The following is a 20,569-nucleotide window of genomic DNA, read 5'->3' as shown; positions in this document are numbered from 1 at the left end:
TGAAATATTTATTCCTGGAAAGGTGTAATACTTTCAATTTGCTTTAAAATAATCAGGGGTATAAGGAAGTGAGTTGTGTACAGATAAAACCAGATGGCTCAAAAGTTGGTAATTGCTGACACTGGAAAGTGGAGAAATAGAACTTCACTCTACTTCTTTTGCTATATTTGTGTATTTTGAGGTTTTCTGTAAGAACATTTTTAAAAGATACTATTTGGAAAGGGTTTAGTTAATTCATTGCAAAAATTTTCATTATATAGCCAGGAGCAATTACTGACCCACTTATGCTTCAGTGAGCAGACTTGTTCCACAAAGTATTATTATACCTTATATGGCATTTTTTTCAGCCAAGTTATATTGCCTCTTGTGCTTCCATTGTCAACTCATAGACATGTAAACAAAAAGATTTTAGGTAAAAGTTACCAAAATTACTGGTTGCCATCACCTCTACCCATTCCCCACCCAGATGTGTAGACTATAAACAATTTAACAAGTGGCTTATCAGCTTGGTTATGGCTTACCTATACATTAAAAACACAGTGTTCATAGTGTAAAACAACTCCTGGTACACTGTCGGACTCTGCTGTATTCTTAGGCACTTAGAATTACTGTACAGTACACCTTCCACTTCTGCCGCTGAAACATGAATTTAAGGTTTATTATGGCTCTGGTACAGAATATGATGCTCCTACTTGTACAGTCACTAAATCAGTCTTCTATCAATTCAGAAATCTTGGGAAATTAAAACAATTTTGCCTTTACTTGTTAACATTGCTTCATTTCCTTGCAACTGCTGTATTGTATGTCACCGTCTAATAGATGACCAGATGGTGCTATTTGAAAGCTTCAATTTGTCCTAAAATTAAATTCCAATGAAAAGAACATCAGGAAAATTCACATTAGTAAAAGTTATGTTTTCAAAACTTGCTGCTGCTACATTTAACTCATAATTATTTATAAATTCTCTTTATTATTTTAAAAGGAATTGAGAGAAATCTTCTTCACTGAATGCATTTTCCCTGTAAATTGGAGCTAACGTGCAATAATATATTCCTATTCATTAAAAGAGAGTGATGCATTTAAGTCATTAATTATAAATTAAGTTATTTTTGGATATTGATGCTATGTGATTTGTAGGTTGAAATATTCATTAGTATAGAACTTGGGCTATTTTAATGTATCTGCACTGAGTTGAAGACATATTTTACTTGAATACTTGGGCACAAGAAAACAGACTGTCATGTCATCTACCATTGTTACACTAGTGCATCTTCCTCAGCTCACGCCTGTGGTTTTGTGTTTCCCTCTAGACCTGCTGGCAGAAAAGGAGAAATGCTGTACGAGATTTATGAATTGGTCAGTTTGGTATACAAACTGAAGCCGTAATTGGACTGCTACTACTATTGCAGGGTTAGTGCTGAAAGACGGTGAGGAGGGAAAATTATCCCAATGAATAGAGGTTACAAGTTGTATATGGTCATCCACTTTATTAGAAAAGTGGCCTGAGTTTAGAATTTAAAACATCTCATGGGAAGTGTGTAAGGGCTTGCTTGATTGTTCATGGGCCTGGAAAGAGAAAGTTTGAAAGATTAGAGACAAGAAGCTCTGGGTAATAAGCTGTGAATGAACTGATAAGACTGGAATGTGAAGCTCTGTGTATTATATACTAGGGCCTCCTACATTGCATTGTCTATGTAAGAAGAACTCAACAATCACATAGAAAGTGATTTGGCTATTAGTTCTTTGCCTGCCTCTGATATCAGCCATTCAATTGCTGGCATGATGGACTTGTGACCAGAATAGTCATAGCAGCAGGAAATGGCCCAACATAATAGGTTTTCACTCACCAATCCGAATTTAACTACTTTTGCTACCAAATTTCCAACATGCCAGCAACAGAGATCAAAGCTGAGGCCATAATTCAGCATTGTTTCCCAAGAAGACTTGAGCTATTTTGTGGCAAATTGGTCTCATTAAACCACTTCCACTCTGGAGCGGGCAGCAGTTCAGTTTGACTTGAATGAAAACATATTATTGTTATGAATGTATCTTTCCTGTCTACAGGGAAGACAAGTTCATAATGGTAATGTGTTTTGATTCAAGTCAAATCACTATTCCAGGGCTAATAGAGTATTTGAGTCATTAGTATAGAATCCTATCTAATATATCACACAGAGGTTATAGAGTACTTGAGTCATTAGTATAGAATCCTATCTAATATCATATCACACAGAGAAGACACTTTACAGCAAAAGACAAGCAACCCTGGGCATCTGACTCTTGGCTACACTCATCCTATTTTATATATTAGGAAACAAAGTGTAGAAGTTGGAATATTCCCTCTTAGCTTTACTTGCAATGACCCATGTGGGCACAAATGTGCTTTCCATCACAATTCTGAGCTCTAATGTTTATACGCATACAGAATACCAGGGAAAGACTATTTCTACCAGGGGACACAACAAGAATCTCACTAAACTTTAAGCTATAGTTGCCATTTGGTCAACAAGAAGCTAGCAATGAGTGGACTAATTATTCTGGCCAAAGCAAATAACACTAACCATCAGGAGGAAGCAAGGCTGCTGTGATAAAACAAGGGTAGGATGAAATGTTCATAGTATGCAGTCAAGCTACTGTGGCATCACTTGGTATTGTCCTGGCCAATTTAGATATTAATTAACCAATTCAGCAGTCACAGCCTGAGAAAGACAAAGTACCAGGACTCAGAGCCCTCAGGAATAAGGGCGTGGACTACCCATCATGTAAGTAGCCTAGGCCAGCAGAGGTACTAAGAGAGAAGAGAATCTCCTACAGCCATAGCACCCTGAACACACCAAATCTCATTTGATCTCAGAAGCTAAGCAGGGGTGGGCCTAGAGAAGAGAATCTTGACTGGGCAGAAGAGAGATGATGAACATGTAAGGTGCAAGAGGCATTCTGCAATGGATGCTGTGGTGTCTGGCTCAGATCTTAATTCAGGATGGAGACACTCACTACCCCAATCTCTGGGAGTACTGGCAGTTGATGTCACAGCTATATCCTTCCCAGACAATTGCTCTCAGACAAGGAGCAGGAAACAATAGTTTACTATTTTTTTTCAATCCAGAACATCTCTGACCAGCCAGGTTCACAGCTACCACCGAGGCTCTGCTAAAGTCGCTTTTGTAACTGTAGCACAGTTCATCTTCTCTCTTTGCCCAACTCTCCTTCTTTCGCTTCTTTGTGGGTGTCCTCCTCCTGCCCCACCAGGAATATTTTCCAGTAAAAAGCTTGCATGCAAATCTTTAGCTTGGAGTCTATTTTCTAAAAAATAAAGTTACTGCATCAGGCTTAAACTATAAATTGGTTTTGATTTATTGGTTTAAAACACTTTAAAAATATTACTCTATTACAAATCTTATTTTACACAGAGAACTTCACAGTATGTAATGGGAAGATACTATGATTTTCTCAATTTGTTTAACATTGACCTTTGAATGCAAGTTTTGTGTGTGTGTGTGTGTGTGTGTGTGTGTGTGTGTGTGTGTGTGTGTTTAAATTAGCTTCCCATGCTCAGTAATTCAGCTAAGAAATTACAGGGGAATTGCAGTAGGTGTTTGTATAAACTCCAGAGGATTATATATTTTGCCTCAGAAGCTGACTAAAGGACACTGAAGATAATTGCAAAGCAGCAAACGGTCATAAATCAGACATAAAAATAACACGGTATAAAAAAATTACTTTATTTACAGTGGGTCCCTCAGATGTTAAAGAAAAGCTAGTTTATATGCCATAGCATCAACTGCAATTAGTCAATTTTCTCTCTTTAAGATACTTGACATTTCACTTTAAAAAAGCCAAATTCTGATTATGCTTCATTCTGTTATCACTTGATTCATTCATCCAATACTCATTACATGGTGAATATTCTTTGTGATTTAAGGCACAAAGCCTCATGTTAATCTCCAAAATGTAAATCTTTCCTTAAAATACACGAGAACTTGTAACGCAAAGTGTAGTCTGTGCATCTGCACTAACAGCAGCACTTAGTAGCTTGCAGACATGCAAAATTCCCACTGTAGACCTCTGAAAACAGAAGCTGCATTTTAGCAAGACTACCCCAAAATATTATATACACATTAAAGTTTGTTTGAGAATGACTGCATTAGAGAATTATTAATTCTAGAGCTTTATCAGAATAAAGTTTTCTAATTTCACTTGAAAAACAAATTTCACTTGAATGAGATCAGAGATTCTACTGTGAAAATCCAAGCTGATCACCAGCTAGGACATCTGCATGGCTACTTACTCTCGAAGGCTTAGGGGAAATATTACTTCAACTGGGAGGTGTGCACTTTTCCCTAAACAAAAATAAGGCCTCTTCTTCTCTCTGCACTGGATATCTCTAATGACTCCACATTTTCCTTATCACAGAACATAGCACACAAGAGAAGGTGTCTGTCTTTCCTGTGTAATGGACAGGTTTTGAATCGTGGGTCCAGAAGGATTGTCTGGTAAGTTCCCCTTTTTATTTCCACCTGCATGTTTGCTGCAGTAGCTGTGGTGATACTAATTTGTGCCCTTTTCTCTGGCCGTAGACGACTGGTCGAATGGCAAGCATCTTACTCAAATAGAGACATAAGGTCTCTTCTCTGGGGATTTTAGCCCTTGGAAATTATGTGGGTTCCTGGACTATCACATATAAACTGGGGAGCTGTATGTGGTAGCCATTTTCTGCTACAAGATCTAAGAAACAGAAGTTAGTTTGCAATAGAAGATTAATTATACAACAGGTACTCACAAAGAGAAGAAGTGAGGAAAATGGAAAATAATTTGAGTTTTCTAATATCAATGTAGGCCTTAGTTTCATTCTAAGGTTGCATCCTCATCTTGAAACCTATGCAGAATCCCATTTTATTACCAAATTTTTCTTTCTCTTGAGTAGAAATTGGGTTTCTACCATTTGCAACCAAGACATTATTAATATACCTTAGAACATTGGGAGCTTTGTGAAAATAAGATCAATTTTATATGATTTGGGTTGCAATGACCCTTCTCCTTCTGTCAGACAGTATTGGACACATTACCCAAAGCTTGGATAGAGTATTCATTTTATACTGGACACAGTAGCACATTCAAGAGAAAAGCACCACTGTCATTTCAATAGATACCAGAAAGGTGTTTTTAAAATTTACATCTTGTTCCTGATATAAATATTTGACATACAAGGAATAGAAAGAAATAATACCTGATTTAGTGATTCTATCTAAAACGTTCAGCAAGCAAAATAAATTGTTATGAAGCATTAGAAGTATTTCCAATAAATTCAGGGCCATTTAAGAAAGTACCACAAAATAGAAGGATATAAGATTAAATACATAAAAACCCCAAATTCTCCTATAAAAATCAATAATTAATTATAAAAATGCAAAAATCAAAAATCCCTTTAAAACAGCAACAAAAATCAATAAAGTATCTATGCATGTACTAAAACAGAAATGGACAAGATGTATGTTGAGAAAACTTTTAAAAATACAATAAAGAAAGAAATAGATCTAGCCCATATTCATAAATAATAAGCATGGTACACATTTAGTTTTCAAATCAACCTATATATGTACTACAATTTTAATCAAAGTTGTTCGGAAGATCTTTTATGGGACTTGCCAACTTGATTCTATAATCAGTATGTCAGCTTAGCAAGACCAACTTTGGAAATGAAGAAGATGGGGACTTACCTATCAAATGCCAAAATATCTTATAAATTTAGATAATTTAAAAAATCAAGTTTGAATGAAGTCTCTATCTCATATCTTTCAAAACTATAACTTCCACATTTACTGAACATTAAGGAAAAATATTGGCAGAATACAATAAAAAATGTTTATGATTTTAAGGCAGGGAAGGCCATCTTATGTTCCAAAAATGAAGCAAGATCTCTGAAATAAAATATTTTAATTGACAAAAGTAAACTTCTATATGGTAAATAACATTATCAGCAAATTTAACAACACAAAAACCCTTAAAATAATTAACACTAGGCCCCCAAATCCCACAAAAAGAAAAAATTGCCAAAAGCTCCACACCTAACACTTGAGTTGCAAACTAGAAATGCAAGTATTATTAATTTTCCTAATACAGGGAAACAAAAACAACAATAATAAAACACTAATTTTTATAATAACTAGCATATGTAAAAGTTTGGTGAAATTGATACCTTATATATACTCCTGTGGGTGTGCAAAAGCCAATTTGGAGGAAAATGAGGCAGAATATTATTACATTTTGTTTCCAAAAGCCCACTGGAAAATAAAAAACCAGACACTAGTCTTCTATTAACAGGGAAAGTGGGCAATTGCTGAAGGTAATTCACTCAAGCCAATTATGACAAGCTAATTCACCAAATAGCCAAACTGCAAAAGTCAATTCATAGAAAAATCAATTTGGCAAATTTAAATTAAAGATATATTTTTAAAGTTTACAATAATTTAAATTGCATGAAAAAATTTAAACAAACATTTTCTTTTGGATAGTTGACACATTTTTTATTTTTATTTTCTTGACAGTATTATAAGGAATGTCCATTTGTGCTTTAGCAACTTGAAGCTTCAGTGGAAAGAATCAGAACACAGAGAAAACTTGCTGCTAGGACAAAAATGAAGGAAAGAATCGGCTCAGGATGGTGATACCAGGGTTACAGGTGAGTGAGGGGCACAAAGAAGGGAAGCCAGAAGGGCATATATTTAGAACATGATCACCACCTTCTGAAAAGTGAAATATTTTTTATTTCTAAATGACTCAACTTAAATTTTGCAGAAATCTGCAAAAGCTGACAAAATTATCTTACGTCCTCAAATTTGTGTAAGTACTACAAGTAATTTTTAAATTATTAAATTTTATTTCATTGGAAATTGACAAATTGTAACTGCATAAAGAATTATTGTATGACTAGCAGTTCCACAGTTGGGTATACATTCAAAGGACATAAAATCATTATGTAAAGCGATATCTGCACCACCATGTTCATTAAAGCATTGTTCAAATTACCTGAGTTATGGACTCAGCCTGTATCTGTCAACAGATGAACGGAGAAAGAAAATGTGCTATCTATACACAATGAAATACTATTTAGCCTTTAAAAAGAAGGAAATAAAATCATTGTTACAACATAAATATTTAAAATGTAAAAAGTAAACATTGCAAAATGTTTATTTGACAAATTGATTATTTGGCAAAATGCCTTTCAGTGAATTGGCTTTGGTAAAATGGCTAAACAGATTGTGGCATAGTCAATGAAATAATGCATTAAAGTTTAAAAGAATGAGATAGATTACACAATGTGATATGATACTTTAAATAAAGTAATTAGTAAATTGGTAAAAAGTGAATTAGTAAAAAGTAATTAATAAAATAAAATAAAAAGTAATTAGTAAAGTTAGTAATTAGTAAAAAGTAAAAACCACACAAAACAAAATGGCACATTTCTTTAGGTACAAAGAGTTAGGATATACTTTCAAATAATGATAGACTGTCTTTGGGAAAGGAGAGACTTTTACCCCAAATCTTATAAGTAAAATTTAATATCTTATTCAGATGATTAAAATAAAATTTACATTTATATGTAGCAGGAAATTTAATTTATATCTTCCTCTTATCTTGGGATTTTGCCAAAGGTCCCATGCTAAGACCATGACTGCTGAGGCCCCAAACATTCTAGAGCAAGGTGATAGACCACAGCACTGACTCAGTGGTAACATAACAGAACTTGTGGACTTTGGCTCATACTCAGCTGCAAGTTGTGCAGAGTTGAAAAAAATCAAGGAAGCATTTAGGAGGGCAAGGTCAATAAGTAGACATTCACTTTTTGGCCCAAAACTGGGCCAAAAGAGTATTGGACACCCTCCCACTTCTTCTCTAGGAAATTGCCAAGTGCTTTCCCTGCACATAAATTAAGCCAGGTATGGGTGACGTGACTTGGAATCTTCTGCTGCCACAGGAGTATGATGGTCCAGAGAATCTGAGAATGTGAACAGTGTCCTTTGGTCTTGCAGAAGTACCAGTTACTACTGTGCTTGACTGAAGAACCAATAAAAATTTTTGAGGGATGTTGCTGTGATAAGCAGAATAATAACCTCCTCCCTGAAAAATGTATATTTCGTAATCCCCAGACCTTAAATGACAAAAGGGAAATTAAAGATATCATTAAGTTAAGAATCTTGAATGGTTAGATTGTCCTGGAATAATCACAAGGGTCTTTATAAGAGAGAGTGGCGGGAGTATCAGGATGAGAGAAGTAAATATGACAATGGAAGCAAAGGTTGGAGTGATGTGCTTTGAAGGTGGAGGAAAGGGCCACAAGACCAGGAGTGCATGCCACCTCTAGGGGCTGGAAAAGAAAATGGATTTTCCATGAGAGACTCCAGAACGAGTGTAGCCCTATTAACATCCCAATTTCAGTCCCATAAAATTAATTCTGAATGTCTGACTTCCAGAACTCTAAGATAAATAATTTATTCTATTTTAAGCAAAAAAAAAAAAAAAAGTGTAGTAATTTATCATAGCAACAACAGGAATACAGCTACTGACCTCAGGTGACAATCAGTGTTGAATAAGTCATATATATGTTCTTCCATCCTTCCTCCCTGTGTCATCTGATCCTGGATGAAATAGAAACAAAAGCAGGGTAAAAGACGGGGGGGAAAACTAGAATGACCCATAACAATGAAGAAAATAAAGAAGGAAAGGGCCCAAAAGGAAGAAAACAGACCACACCCATTTTCCCACTTCAGATTCTCCAGTCTGTGTCAGTCTTGAGCTGAGGAACATCAGAGAACTTTTGAATTAAGATACGAAACATTTGATTTCGATCAACCTGGAATTTTCTAGACCTAAAAAATAAATATTCCTGTAATGCCTGAAAATGACCATAAAGCTATGAGTTTAAGATATTTTCCTTGAGTTGGGAAAGAAGAGCAGGTTGGAAGAGAAAAGGTGAGAGATAATGATAGTTATTCCCTGATTGTTCCTAGAATAGCAAGTCCCTTCAATATTACATACACATACACTCTGTCCACCTTAAAACATATAGTCTGTTGGGAAATGACTTTGGAGATAAGGGATAAAAGATTTTCTCATTTTACTTTATAGAAGCATCTGTTTTCAAAACAGTTAAAATGTATGTTCTACTTTTAAAAATTCCAATATTCAAAGAAATATCTGTCTAGCTTATTTAGTTACAGATGTAGATATTGGTGACATGAGGGGGCTTTGTTTTCCATCTCAGTCGCCATGAGGCAAGCAACCCACACATCTAGATGAGGTGAGAGGTGAGAAAGATCAATAATTCGGTTAAGCAAGAAATGAGTGATTTAGTTTTTCAAATAATTGTAGCATCCCTTATATTTGCCTGGTAATATTGGTGTGGGTATCAGTGGAAGTGATATGTTTCCCATCACTCCCAAATTTCAGATGGAAAAGTTGTGTGTGTGTGAGCGTGTGTGCAAAGTCATTTTATTCTCTTCCTTTCACTTTCCTTTGGACTTCTTCAGAATGTGCCAGATGTCCACAGATTATTCAGTTATCTAAATGATTAAACTATGTAGTATAGACTACCAGAGAATAAGACAATTGGAGTAAATCATTAGTTCTGTGGTGTCAAGAATAATTGCAAAAGAAGGAGACAGTGGAGGTTCGCAGAGGCTGCATATATGAAGGAAACTTCTGGGGACAGGGGAATAGTATGTGCAAAGATATGGAAGTGGAATGATACAGCTGATAATGTGATATGTGCTTATTGTAAGGTGAAGAAAGCAGCTGGGCTGACTCCTTAATGCTACCCTCCACACCACAGGATACATCTTCTCTTCCAGATAAGTCATTGAGTTAACATGAATACTTTTTATCCATCTTTGCATTCACATTCACGTTTATAGACTTCACACTTGGTTTGTTTGCTTTCACAAAAGATAAATTTCTCATGTTTGAAAAATTCTGAGTTATTGGGCTGGGACACTCATATATCCTCATAATGTTAATTGTTCCAGAAACTATTATTTGTGGTCACTGCCTGATTTCTGTGTTTCTTGGCTGTTACAGAGAGGCTGAAATGTCAACTATCATTCTGTTAGAATTGCTTAGTAATGCTTGCGTTGAATTGGCTACATAGGAAGCTTAGCTCAATGCCTATGTGCTGGTGTGAAATGTGTTGCTTCTGTGATATGCCTGGTATTTGCCAGCTAAAAGAACAGAAGACCTTCAGGGAACTAGAGTTTCTGAGAGCAAGGTGAGAGGATTATGCATGAAGACACTGGGCTGTCATCCATGCTGCGGGTGGGTGAGAATTCTCTCTACGTTATTATAAAATATAGCAATGGTAAATATAGAACAAGTTGTCATCTTACAAAATAAGTTTTTGCTACAAATTTTCCCCCAAGTTTTTTCTATTTGAAGACCTTGCATGACTTGCTTCTCTTATAGCTGCTTTGGGCCCTAGAGTCTACATTTCATCCTCAGTGTCATGATCTCTGCCACTTAGCAGCATTTCATTTTCACAATTTAGTGACATATCTGTCAAAAGTAATGGACTAAATTGCTCAGCAGTTAATTTATATTAATTTTGAGAAATGCATTTCAGTTTTTGATTATGTTAATAAGACTTTTACTTTAAGAGTAGAATATCCTAGCAAATGAAAAAGACGTTACAATCTTTAGGCAAAAAGAAACCACATATTTTGCAAAGGAACAGAAAGGATTTTGAAAGTGCCCCAGCGTCTAAAAATCTTTTTAATTGAAATTCTCTTAAGTGTGGCTCATAGTTTAATGGGCCTTTTACGGCAACATTGCTCCCAGATAATGGCCGTTCCTAAATATCATGACATTAAAGCATAGAATAAAGAATGTTCTATGACAACTTTACAATGTATTGCATACACAAATTGAGGTAATGACAGCTAGGTGTTTTGTGCTAATGGACTCATTATATTGATCCATGGTAAGACACAGATGCCAGCTCTCCCTTTGCTCAGTATTATAAACTACAACTGTAATTGTTAACAAAAGAATATATGGAAAGAGAAAGTTGGTGAGAACCTTATTTACTTCCTGTGTCAATATTTTCATTCCAGTATACTCAACTGTGTCATAAAAATTCAGCATCAGAATAGGTGTGTTTTTGTGATTTTAAATATGAGAGACTCAGAGTTCAAATTCAGGCTTGCCTTATAAACTTTCAGACCCTCAGTTTTCTCACTGACACAAATTAAGATTACAGTACCCATCTTTCTGATCCTATCTTTCTGCATTACTGTGAGAAAAACATATTTACATGACTTTGAAATGACATCAACAAGGGACAAGGTGGCAGAGTAAGAAACAGCAGTATCCATCCCCCCAACCCCCTCAAAAAAAGCAAAAAAAAAATAATTAAAACCAAACCAAACAACAAATGGAGAATATACACACAGAAAGAAATACTGGTGAGATCAGCATCCTTGAAATGCCAGTAAATGTCTAAGAACAAAGAAGAAAGGCAGAGACTGTAGGTATCAGTCATGTGGCAGGAACCACCATGGTTTCCAGTGGCCAGCTCTGTTGAGAATACTGGTTCCTTTTGTAACTGAGGTAACACACATCCATTTCCACCAGGGAACTCTAGAGAGGAAGACTTGGGTACCCAACACTAACCCCATAAAAAGCAGCCATTGTTGAGCTGTTTTGGGAAAAGAAATGCCACCTCTCCAAATCTTCTGTATGCCCCAACTCCAAAGTTATGGCTATATCCAAAGTGCCCATACTCCAGCCCTGGGCTCTGTGGTTGCACTGTAACTGCTTACATCTCAGAAGCTGGAGCACTGTCATGGCAAACTAGTTTGCACTCCAAGCCCCAGAGCCAAAATCTCTCTGAGCATGCCTGCATTCTGGACACCAGCTCAGCTGCCATAGAGAGCTTGGGCTGAGGCCAGGCTCAGAGGCCAAGCCCAGGGCCACTGTAACTTTGCACACAACTATGTTCCTATAATAGGCTCCCTGAATACTTCACAAGCATCCATCCCTTGCATACTGTTACCAATGCAGCAGAAGGGTGCTAGTACTCCAGACACCAGTGCCATTACTGTCCAAGGTCCCAGAGCTATCATCTCTCCACGTGTGTTCATGCTTTAGGCTTCAGCTCGGTGACAACTCAATGAGTGCCACTCATCAGACACCAGTGCCACTACTATTGTGAACAAGCTCACAAGTTGGACCTACTGCCAAGAGGGATCCCCTCAGCGAAAAATTCCCTTTTGGAAGAAAAAGAAACCTTACCTGCTATCACTAGAGACCCTTTAGACTCCAATTGGTTACACCCTATGAAGGATTGGCCCACAGCTAATCAGTGGCTGAAGTGGAGACTTGGCCTGCAGCCAAGCAGAGGCTGAAGTGGAAACTTGTTATCACAGGAGTGAGGATGTGGCCTGTATACTGCTTAATTTTGCCTAGAATTGGATGCACCTGCTGTTTATTTTTTTTTCTTTGCTTATGTTTTAAACCTTGGTTACCCTAATTTCCTATTCTCCTGTCACACAATCATATAAAAATTAGTGATGAACTATTTTACATTTTTTGTGTATGTGTGCGTGTGTGTATTATAACCACTTTATTGTGGTGTGATTGGCATACAAAAAGCTGTACATGTTTAATGTACGCAACATGATGTGTTTGGAACTATACATATATGAACCACCACCACAGTCAATGCTGTAAATGTATCCATTACCTCCAAAAGGTTTCTCCCATCCCCTTTGGCTCTTTTGCTGTTATCGCTGTTTTGGCTTTTCCTTTGGTGGTAAGAGTACTTAACAAAGACCTACTATTTTACATTTTTATTACTAAGTATTTGAAATCCAGTGTATAGTTCAGCATATCTATATAACACATCTCAAGTCTAACCAGCCACATTTCAAGTGCCCAATAGTCATATGGCTAGTGGCTTCCATATCAGCCAGTGTAGCTTTAAAGAACTAACCAGGCAAACTAGGGAAGAGAAATTTTACAGACAGTGAGAAGATTCCAGTAAGTGCAAAGTATCAAGGTGAAGTAGAGAAAGTTAAATAGCCTGTCTTGCAGAGAGCACAGGTTTCAGGTAAAGTAGCATGATACAGAGCTAAAATCACATGGAATTTTAGAGTTCATGTTAATGCCATGTGTTGTGTTCTTTATTCTACATGTTGTGAGAAGTAACTGAAAATTTTAAGTAGGGTATACAAGTACTGATTCAGATTTCAAAGGATTGCCCTTGCTGCTCTGGAAGAATGGATTGAAGGGGCGAGAGTGGATATGAAGGAGAACATCCAGAAATTATAATTAGCACTTGCCATCGTCTAGGCAAGAGCAGGTGATAACAAGGACTGTGGAATGCAGTGAAGAGATTCAAGGTATTTAGTAGATACAATTAATTAGACTTTTTTTTAACCTTTATAAACGGTCTGGCTCCATTGCCTGGCTGGAGTGCAGTGGGTGATGACAGCCCACTGTACCTTGAACTCCTGGCTTAAGCAATCCTTTCACCTCAGTTTTCCAAACTGCTGGGATTACAGACGTGAGCCATCACACCTAGCCAGGCTTTTCCTTTTATCTTTTCTATTTGAGAAGGGAATTACCTAGAAGAGAGGTAAAAGCTATTTGCATTTGCTTTGTTTCCAGCTTTCCCAGAGAGGTAAATGTTATGCAAAGTCTGAGGGACAAAAATCGGTCAACTCAGAGTTAGACAAGAGCCAATTAAATTATTTAGTTGGATAACTAGACATATATTTTGAGGACTGGATACATAGTAGTTGAGCTGAAATAAGTGATCTGTTCTGGTCTTTGAATTTCAGAGGACACCATTGATCCTTGCAGATTGTCAGGTTCCAGGGATGGCTCGGATTTATAGCTTCAGGGTTTGGTTGCCCGACATATAACTGGCACTAAATAAATGTTTCTTGAATATGCTTTGTTATGACCCCCTTTCTTCCCATGACGAGATAGTAGCTAAGACTGACAAACTAGGCAAATAGACCTTCAGCAGTATTCAATTTATGCACCTGTAATTTTTTTCCCCATTTTCACACTGACCCTTGCCTTAATTAATGATTGCAAGGCCTGGGTGTGGCCCATGCACAAGCAGCCTTGAGTCCAAACATGGGTTAGTGAATTTATATGGTTATTTCTCACTATTAAAGTCATAAGCACATTTAACAAATCACTTTGAACCTAAAAGGTAAAACATTCAGATGAATATTACTAAAATGTAGTTATAAATTGTATTATGTAAATAAGAGAACAAAATCCATCGCAATTAATTCTGTCAGTAAAATTGGATCAATACAAGGGTTTCATACAATGCTTCCACGGCTTTTATCTTGGTGACACACTTACATCTAGGATTTTGTGAAGAAAATCCTGTTTAGACTTGACTTTTCCATCCTTCTGAATTTTTTTTATGCCAGGCACAGCCACAGTTCCTTTCTTTTGCACGTAACAATAATAAAATATGACATCTTAAATATTCAGAAAAACCTACAAAGTTTCAAACTTTCAAAGCTGTCTAGAGCACCTGTACATCACAGTGATATGAAAATCATCCCTCCTCAACCGTAATTGTATTTTAATGTAAAATAATATCAGTGACTTAAATATGTCTAAATTTAGGAACTAATAAACCAACATTATTTTAAAGTGTCTATCATGCTGCACCTTGTACAATTCTAGAAGTGTTGAGAAATTAAATCCTTACCCTCAATAAACTGACACTATGGCTGAGAAAGCAAAGTGAATTAAAGAGAAAAACAGTCATGATAACATATGTGTTATTAGCCAGGGGAATTGAGTAGCTTTGTATTTACTGGATAGGGAAAAGATTTAATGGGGATGTTTGGCTTGTTTTCTTCTGGCTGAAATAAGGAGTAAATTAGATAAGTGAAAGAGGGCTGAATTTTCCTCTTTGAGTGATTTTACCATAAACATAATGGAACCAGAATGAAGAGCATTCTGTTGTGGGGAGGTGGTTCATAATAAGTCTGCTAACAGATTGATTGTAACAGTACTCTCAGAGACTGTGTTGGTCCATTTTGCATTGCTATAAAAAATGCCTGAGGTAAGAGGCTTGCTTGGCTCATGGTTCTGCAGGTTGTACAGCAAGCATGGCACCACCATCTGCTCAGTTTCTGGTGAGGGTCTCAGGAAGCTTACAATCATGGTGGGAGGTAAAGGGGGCAGCCCACATATCACATGGGGAGAGGAGGAGCAAGAGAGAGAAGGAAGATGTCCCAGACTGTTTTAACCAATCAGATCTCTCATGAACTGGGCAAGAAATCACTCATCACCAAAGGGATGGTGCTAAGCCATTCATGAGGGACCCACCTCCATGATGGAATGCCTCCCACTATGGCCTACCTCCAACATTAGGGATCACATTTCAACATGAGATAGAGAGGGAACACACATCCAAACCATATCAGAGACATTTAATAACATTGTGTTAAATGAATAAATAAACTATAAAATGTGACAGTTATTTATATTTTTGTCTCATTTTGACACTAGTTACTTTTTCTTACCTATAGAGTCATTTTGAAATTAAGGACAGATAGGTGATAAGCACTCTGCTAAGTGTTGTGGCCAAAAGAAAGGGATAAGAAATAATTCCTGTCCTCAAATCATTCCCTTCCAGTATCATTTTCTTATTTGGGGCCATCATCATTTTTCATTTGGACTTCCAAACTAAACTCCCTAATCTCTCTCCCTGACAGTAAATCATCCACAGGCTGTCAAGGAGAGTTTTCTTAAGTACAAATCTAATCAAGTTACTGTTCTGCTTAAAATTCTTCAATGAATTTGTGTATGTTGCATAAAATCTTGGTTCTTTAATATGACATAGACATTTCTTAACAGTTTGCATTTTTCCTGGCCATCTTGTTTATATTGAAGCCGCACAAAACTATTTACTGTTTCCTAAATCTACCTTGTTCTTTCATGGCTCTGGTTCAAAGATAGTGCCTTGAGCATATTTTCACTGTTATAAACCATTTTGATAAGGTATGGCTCTGCGTCCCCACCCAAATCTCATCTTGAATTATGCTCCCTTAATTCCCATTTGTTGTGTGAGGGACCCAGTGGGAGATAATTGAATCATGGGGGTGGTTTCTCACATACTGTTCTCATGGTAGTGAATAAGTCTCACAAGATCTGATGGTTTTATAAGGTGAAACCCCTTTCACTTGGCTCTCATTCTGTCTCTTGCTGCCACCATGTAAGAAGTGCCTTTCACCTTCTGCCATGATTGTGAGGCCTCCCTAGCCACGTGAGACTGTAAGTCCATTAAACCTCTTCCTTTTATAAAATGCCCAGTCTTGGGGATGTCTTTATCGGCAGTGTGAAAATGGATTAATGCAGTAAACTGATATCAGTAGAGTGGGGTGCTACTGAAAAGATACCCAAAAATGTGGAAGCAACTTTAAAACTGGGTAACAGGTAGGGGTTGGAACAGTTTGGAGGGCTCAGAAGAAGACAGGAACATGTGGGACACTTTGGAGCTTCCTAGACATTTGTTGAATGGCTTTGCCCAAAATGCTGATCATGATATGGACAATAAAATCCAGGCTGAGGTGGTTTCAGATAGAAATGAGGAACTTGGGAAGTGAAGCAAAGGTGACTCTTGTTATGTTTTAGCAAAGAGACTGGTGGCATTTTGCCCCTGCCCTAGAGATTTATGGAACTTTCAACTTGAGAGAGATGATTTAGGGGATCTGGCAGAAGAAATTTCTAAGCAGCAAAGCATTGAATAAGTGACTTGGGTGCTGTTAAAGACATTCAGTTTTATAAGGGAAGGAGAGCATACAAGTTTGGAAAATTTGCAGCCTGACAGTGCAATAGAAAAGAAACCCCATTTTCTGAGGAGAAAGTCAAGCTGCCTGCAGAAATTTGCATAAGTAATGAGGAGCTGAGTGTTAATCCCTAAGACAATGGGGGAAAATGTCTCCAGGGCATGTCAGAGGTCTTCACGGCAGCTCCTCCCATCACAGGCTGACAGGCCTAGGAGGAAAAAGTGGTTTCATGGGCCAGGACCAGGGTCCCCAGGTTGTGTGCAGCCTAGGGACTTGGTGTCCTGCATCCCAGCTGCTCAAGGCATGGCTGAAAGGAGCCAACATAGAGCTCTGGTTGTGGCTTCAGAGGGTGTAAGCCCCAAGCTTTGGCAGCTTCCATGAGGTGTTGAGCCTGTGAGTGCACAGAAGTCAAGAACTGAGGTTTGGGAACCTCTGCCTAGATTTCAGAACATGTATGGAAATGCCTGCATGCCCAGGCAGAAGTTTGCTACAGGGACGGAGCCCTCATGGAGAACCTCTGCTAGGGCAATGCAGAAGGAAAATATGGGATCAGAGCCCCACACAGAGTCCCTACTGGGGCACCACCCAGTGGAGCTTTGAGAAGAGGGCCACCATCCTCCATACCCCAGAATGGTAGACCCATTGACAGCTTGCACCATTTCCTTGGAAAAGCCGCAGACATTCAATGCAAGCCCGTGAAAGCAGCCAGGAAAGAGGTTGTACCCTGCAGAGCCACAGAGGCAGAGCTGTCCAAGACCATGGGAACCAACCTCTTGCATCAGTATGACCTGGATGTGAGACACAGAGTCAAAGGAGATAATTTTGGAGCTTTAACATGTGACTGCTTCACTGGATTTTGAACTTGCATGGGGCCTGTGGCCCCTTTGTTTTGGCCAATTTACCCCATTTGGAATGGCTGTATTTACCCAATGCCTGTACCCCATAATATCTAGGAAGTGACTAATTTGCTTTTGATTTTACAGGCTCACAGGCAGAAGGCACTTGGCCTTTCTCAGATGAGACTTCGGAATGTGGACTTTAGAGGTAATGCTGAAATGAGTTGACTTTGGGGGGACTGTTGGGATGGCGTGATTGATTTTGAAATGAGACAACATGAGATTTTGGGAGGAGCCAGCTACCGCTGATATGGTTTCACTCTGTGTCCCCACTCAAATCTCATCTTGAATTGTACTCCCATAATTCCTATGTGTTATGTGAGGGATGCAGTGAGAGATAATTGAATCATGGGGGCAGTTTCCCACATACTGTTCTTGTGGTAGTGAATAAGTTTCACGAGATCTGATGGTTTTATCAGGGGAAACCCCTTTCATTGGCTCTCATTCTTTTTCTTACCACCACCATGTAAGAAGTGCCTTTCACCTTCCACCTTGATTGTGAGGTCTCCCTAGCCATGTAGAACTGTAAGTCCATTAAAGTTCTTTCTTTTGTAAAGTGCCTAGTCTTGGGTATGTTTTTATCAGTGGTGTGAAAATGGACTAATACATATTTTAAAATAATAAATTTAATCTCCTTACTTTCTTTTGTTTCGGAGATGATGCTTGGACTGAAGCATTGTAGGTTTAGATTTCAGACTGTGATTGCTAGTGTGGACATGCAGGGTGTGATATATGATGGTATAGGGCTTCAACTATTGAACTGAGAATTTGGTAGCAATGTAGAGCTGATAAAGGTTAGATTTTCATTTTGAGTTGTTTGTTTCTAGTAATTTGCTTAAAAGAGTGTCTCAAAGCTGTAGTATCAATTGCACCAATGTTAGATTGCTGGTGCCTCCTACAACATTTAGGAATGTATTCCAGTAATACAGATGTAATATGATTATATCCTGTATTGGGGTAGGCTTAGAAAGAAAAGGTGAAAACAATCACATTTATGGTAATTTATCTTGAAATCTGAACATAGAAAGTACACAAATAATATTATTCAAATTTTTTAAAAATAACCCACGATCGTAATAAAAATATAGTAATGTATGATTGTCCTATGGTGATAGTGTGATCTGAATGCCTCTACAAAAATTGGTTAAACTTCCAGAGATGACTGATTCCTGATGTATAGACCAGAGGTTCAAAACATAACAAACAAATATTCCTCTGTGAGATTCTCTCTTGTTGTGAAAACCTAATAAATATAATAGAACAAAGTTGTTTACTACTGAACAAGTGATACATAATATTTCCATTCTTCAAGAAACTAAAACTTCGGAAAGAACACACATCTAAGGAACATTCTCTCTACCTATATGTCATTTTATTAGTTAGTGGTCAGAGCACTATGGGACACTGTAGAAAGATATAGTTATGCATGCTACATTGTTCTGGTATAGTTTTGCCAATAGCTGGGTAACTACATAAAGTGGAAGTAGACAAATGGGAATACTTTCCACTAATTTTTAAGAATTGGGGCTTCGTAATAGTTCAACTAAGTAAAAATTTAAAGAGGATTAAGTACAATTTTGATACAGCAAGACACAGGTAGTTTTTCCTTTTCTCAGATAGTGTCATTATAGTTATCTGTAGCTTAAATTTGGAGGTAAGTCAATCACTGTATGTTCCTAATCTTCTGGTTTCCTGCCCCCTCCCCCAGTTTCCAGTATTTCTCAAATACATAATCCTATCCCCTAGTTAAGCATCAGTCTTTTCGATTTTATTTGTGAGTCTCTGGGAGCCAGTACGTTGGCTTTATGGTCTGGTATTTTTTGACATAGAAGCTTCAGGTGAGGAGAGAGGTTTAAACAGAAGGAGATAATCTGAGGGCATAAAGATAAAGATGTGAAGAAAGAAATGGTAGACATGAGGAAGTGTTTGATAAAAAAATTCACATATGAAATGTCAAGGGAATTACGATATGTTTATCTGTAGTTGGCCTAGAGGCATCTCTTGAGAGTTTTTTTTTTTTTCTTAATAACCTTTACTTCCTTTGACAAAAGTCCTATTATTATATTATAGAGTCCTGGTACTCCATCATATAAATGATGAACAGGCAAAGTGGAAGGCAAATTTTTAGTAAATGACTCAGTATTCCATCAATCTCTATTAATATAGTGTCTACCACCTGAATAGATAGCAATGTCAAACCTGACCTTGTTGTCACAAGTGTGTTATGGTGCCAGCCACTTTGTAAATCAGGAGCACAGGGTCATCAAATGAAGGCTTATGTTCTCTGGCTGAAGAGTTGTGTAGCCATACTATTTATCATGAAGATCCTTTTATTAGTTCACTTTCAAAAAGTAAAATATAATCTGAGCATCTGATTTTTCTTTTTATGTAGCCTATCTCAAAAGAAAAAAACCTGAAATAAGAGATTTCTCAATTATTAAGAATTTATATGAAATTATTAATCTGATAAATTTTACCCATATACATTTGATTTAACTTGCATTTATATTCAGTGAAGAGAATGGTTTACATACACAATACCCATCTCCATTAAATGAGTTTTATTAAATACTATGTAAAACAATCCTTAATTAATGCTTACTATGTGCTGCACTGTGCAAAAATTAACTGTAATTATTGCACTCCATTTTACAATCTAAGTAGGAACAGATTTCCATTACAAATACTCAGCTTTCACACACAGGTGAATAGATGGCATACAGCAGATTTTACTGCTCATCAAAACTTGATAATCTTGTCAGCTGTGCGATCTTTTTGTATTGACATTTTGTTTCTGCAAAACGTTTTTCTGAATGGGAGTGAATTTCTATTTCCTGTTTGGGGGTAACTCAC

General features: G+C 37.3%; 1 long non-coding RNA gene across 3 annotated transcripts in view; it reads left to right on the top strand.

The window, feature by feature from the left end:
* Positions 1 to 4,408: 4,408 nt before the first annotated feature.
* Positions 4,409 to 20,569, top strand: part of LOC115837931 — a 116,196-nt gene continuing 100,035 nt past the window's right edge. For all 3 annotated transcript variants that reach the window (XR_004032949.1, XR_004032948.1, XR_004032947.1), the window contains exons 1-3: positions 4,409 to 4,493; positions 6,546 to 6,679; positions 17,804 to 17,864. This is a non-coding gene — a long non-coding RNA (uncharacterized LOC115837931). The remainder of the gene's footprint in view (positions 4,494 to 6,545; positions 6,680 to 17,803; positions 17,865 to 20,569) is intronic.

This window comes from Nomascus leucogenys, chromosome 13, assembly GCF_006542625.1.
Source record: "Nomascus leucogenys isolate Asia chromosome 13, Asia_NLE_v1, whole genome shotgun sequence".
NCBI classification, from domain to species: Eukaryota; Metazoa; Chordata; class Mammalia; order Primates; family Hylobatidae; genus Nomascus; species Nomascus leucogenys.
This window is presented reverse-complemented; position numbering and strand designations above follow the sequence as displayed.